We start from the raw sequence: 4,458 nt of genomic DNA on the forward strand, positions 1-4,458 counted from the left end.
GATTTTAAAACAATTTATTCACCTTTATAGTATGTTTTTGTTTTAAGCTAAGAGTGATTACAGGAACTAAAAAGTTAAATGATTAAAGCATTTAAAATGCAACCCTCCACTAAGATATTAACTCATTTAAGAAATACTAATATTGAGGACAGAAGTGTGAAGTGAAGATGGATGACAAAACCTCAGTGGAGCCTGCGAAGTTCCTCACAGCCTTGGAACCCGCGCCTGGAGTGACTGCCTAGTTCGTCTGGGTTTCTCAGTTCTGTAATTAGTGCTTGTTTCTGGTTCCTTCAGACTGAAAACCTGAAGGATGAGCTTCCAGGCCCCACCCACACTCGTGCAGCTGGCAGTGCAGAGCCTGCTGAGTGAGGAGGCCCTGGCCATCTCTGCTCTGCAGCAGCTGCCCACGGTGCTGGTGCTGTTCCCACCACTGTTTGAGGAGGCCTTCAACCACAGACAAACTAACATCCTGAGGGCTATGGTAGTAGTATGGCCCTTCCCCTACCTCCCTGTGGGGACCCTGATGAAGACCCCTGATCTGGAGACCTTGCAGGCTGTGCTGGAGTAGACATGCTATGGACACAGAAGTTTCTCCCCAGGAGGCAGACGCTTCAAGTGCTCGACCTGAGGAAAGTGCACCATGATTTCTGGGATGTTTGGGTTGGAAGGGAGGAAGATGGAGACTCAGAAGAGGCTGTGTGCCAAAAAAAGCAAAGAGAAAAGCGCCATCCTAGATACGTACTGAGGCGGCGCTTGCAGGTGGTCACCAACCTTTGCCTCAGGTTCCACCTGAATGAACACCAGACATACTTGTTGTAGTGGGCCCAGAAGAGAAGAAGTTTCTTCAGGCTGTGCTGTGTGAAGATGCAGATTTGGGCATTGCCCGTGTACACGGTCAGGAAAGTCTTGATGGTTTTTCAACCTGATAGCATCCAGGAGCTGGAACTGAATATAGGTTGGAGTCTGTCCACTCTGGTACATTTTATATCTTACCTGGACCAGATGAGAAACCTTCAAAAATTCCTCTTAACACGGAGCCACAAGAACACCTTCAAGGTTCTAAATACCCCCTCGGACATACAGAAGTGTATCACCAGTTCTCGAAACTCAACTGTCTCCAGCATCTCTCAATGAATGGCGTCTAATTTTCCAGTGAGCACATGAAACAGTTGTTCAGGTACTTGAAGACCCCTTTGGAGTCTCTGTCCATCACTGTGTACAAGCTTTCACAGACTTAAATTCCTTGTCCCAGAGTGAGACTCTCCATCAGCTCAAACACCTGAATCTGAGACTTGTGAAGTTAAATGACATATCCTGTGCCTTTCCACAATCTCCTAAGGAGTGTTGCAGGCACTCTTCAGACCCTAGAGTTGGAGGCTGTTGGATGGTGGACTTCCAGGTCATTACCCTCCTGCCTGCCCTGAGCCAGTGCTCCAAGCTCACAAGGGTCAGATTCTATGACAATGACATCTCCATGGCTGTCCTGAAGGACACACAGCTAACCTAAGACAGCTGATACAGGAGCTGTATCCCACCCCTTTGGAATGCTATGATGACAGGGGTGATGTTCACTTAGGAAGATTTGCCCAACTTTGCCCTGAGCTCATGAATACACTCATTACTATAAGGCAGCCCAAGGGCGTCTCCTTTGCTACATATGTCTGCCATGAATGTTGTCAGCGCCATGTCTATGACCTAGAGACCAGGCTTTGTCGTTGTTGGCAGTAAACGGGGGAAGGTTGCTTGATACTGAGAAATGAAAGCCTAGCAATAGGTATTTATTTCATCAAGGGGACCCAGAACTTATGGCCACACACTCACTGCTCAGTGTTTGGGAAACAAGATGGTGTACAGTAGGACAGATCACAAGGACTGAGGTTAGCATGGAGAATGGTGGGGCTCCAAGGACAAGGGTTTATGGAGTCAAAGAGATAATTCTGCATTTTGTATTTCTTAAAGATTCCTTTCATGTATGAGTGTTTTACCTGCGTATATGTGTGCTTGGTACCTGTGGAGGTCAGATGAAGGGTTGGATCTCCTGGGACTGGAGGTGTAGGTGGCTGTAAACCATGATGTAGGGGCTTGGAGTCTAACATGGGTTCTCTGCAAGAACAAGTGCTCTTAGCTGCTGATCCATCTCTCCAGCCCCAATTCTGCCTTTTCTAAAAGAGTTTGCTTGCATGTTTTCCTGGTGTCCCTTCCCCACCATTAACCTGGTTTCACTATCACTGTTTTCCTTTGACTGTTGAGCTGGAAAGACCCTGTGCTGCTGTCTGACCTCTTGTCCAAGATCTCTAGACATCTGTGATGGAAGATGTTTGTCAGCATGACTGGAACCCAAGCTGCTGGGCATTCCTGTGAGGTGAGACATTTTCTTTACCATATTATTTGAAGAAACACCCACCCTAAATTGAAGCCATGCCTTGCTTTGGCAGAGACCTCCAGCCTTGTAGATGAACAACTCCTACATCCTTGGTCTTTTTATTGTGAGCCAGCCGTTGTCAAGACTACCTAGGCCACAGCCTGCCATTCAGTCTACTAAACTTCATATATTTCTTTCCTTTTTAAAATATTTTACTATAAATCATCTTATTTTACATATCAATCCCAGTTCCCTCTCCTTCCCATCCTCCCATGTCCCCCTATCCCATATATCATCCACCCCAAGGAGGGTGAGTCCTTTCATGAGGGATCATAAAAATCTGTCAAATTATTTGGGATAGGTCCTCCTCTGTGTATCTAGGCTGAAAGTGTATCCCTCCATAGGAAATGGGCTCCCAAAGTCCATTCATGCACTATGGATAAACCATAAACAATGGGTAGACTTAGGTTCACCAGAGGCCCCATAGACTGCCCAGTTCTAGCTGACACCCATGTTCTTATAATTCTGTCAGTTCTGTTCTTTAGCCTTTAGAGAATCCTAATACATCATCAAAGTAAACTGAAGGCCTGGGTGTCTGTTATGTCTCACTGTGTCTGCTCAGTGCTTTGTGTGTATAAAATGTTCAACCTAAAATGAGCAATGAATTCTCCAATGGGGTTGACTGAGGCATTCTGTATAGTACATTTAGACTAGGAGGTGCTGTGGACATACCAAAGACAACTGAAGGAAAATCAGAGATACAAGCCACATTGCTTGCTCCCTCTTCTCTCTTTCATAGTTTTATATTATACAGGCTGCCCTTGAAATCCTGCCTGAACCTCCTAAATGCTAAGATCACTGAAGTATTCCACCATGGTGGGTTTGTAAATCACTTCTGTTGGGCCATGTTCTTCAGGGCATCCAGCCCTAAAGCTGTCCCTGATCAGAAAGGCATCTAGCAGGTGGACAGATATCCCTGTCCTGTCTTAAAGGATTGACAGACCTTGAACAGCATTATGAATGTCCAGGAGGAAACTTTCAATTTTGTTAGTGTGAACCTAAGTCTACCCATTGTATATTGTAGCAATAAAGAATTTTGTTTCAAAAAAAGGAAATACTAATATTTTATTTATTTTTATTTATTTTTCTTATTTTATATATTGATCCCAGTTCCCTCTCCCTCCCTCTATTCTTTGTTCCCTCCCTTCCTCCCTCCTTTACTTCCTTCCTCCCTCTCTTCCTTGCCTCTCTCCCTTGCTCTCTCCCTCCTTCCCATGCCCCCTGACCAACCTCCTATCCCATTCCACCCCACCCAACTCCACAGGGAGGGTGATGCCTTCCAGGAGGGATCAACAAAATTTGTCCAGTCATTTGGAGTAGGGACTAGGCTCTCCCTCCTGCCTCTAGGTTAGGGGAGTATCCCTCCATGAGGTATGTGTTCCCCAAGTCCTTACATGTACCAGAGATACATCCTGGTTCCACTGTCAGAGTTCCCTTAGACTGCCCAGGCCTTCTAACTGACAGTCATGTTCAGGGGGGTCTGATGCGGTCCAATGTTAGTTTCTTAGCTATCAGTCTGGGGCTCCTTTAGATTCCCCTTTGTTCAGGTCAGCTGTATCTGTGGAATTCTGTAGCCTGGTCTTGTCCCCATTTTCTTATCACTTCTCCCTCTCTGCAACTGGATTCCAGGAGTTTGGCTCAGTGACAAGATGTGGGTGTCTGCTTCTGTTTCCATTAGCTACTAGATGAGGGCTCCATGATGGTAGATAAGTTAGTATTTTAAATCAAGTTTCTGTAGCCTAAAGAGCCAGAGTATGAAGTCTATACCAGTGTAGGATAATGTCTTAACAGTCTCCACATTTCTTCATTGTTCACTTACTGGTCTCCCCAGAGCAATGCCCACTTTCACAAGCACCATTTATGTGCAACATCCTACATAGGTGTATCTCATTTTTTATCCTTTGTATAATTTTTACTATACTTTTTTTTTAGGTAATGCTATTCATTTTTACACTAAGGTTTTAATTATATATATAAAATAGCAAGTTTCATTATGGTGTTATCATTTCTTATATAACCTATTACTTTACACTGAT

General features: G+C 44.7%; 1 pseudogene; it reads left to right on the forward strand.

Moving 5' to 3' along the window:
• The first annotated feature begins 229 nt into the window (after window positions 1-229).
• On the forward strand, window positions 230-2,032 carry LOC127227648 (PRAME family member 8-like; annotated as a pseudogene).
• Window positions 2,033-4,458: the final 2,426 nt, after the last annotated feature.

This window comes from Phodopus roborovskii, unplaced genomic scaffold (genome assembly GCF_943737965.1).
Source record: "Phodopus roborovskii unplaced genomic scaffold, PHOROB, whole genome shotgun sequence".
NCBI classification, from domain to species: Eukaryota; Metazoa; Chordata; class Mammalia; order Rodentia; family Cricetidae; genus Phodopus; species Phodopus roborovskii.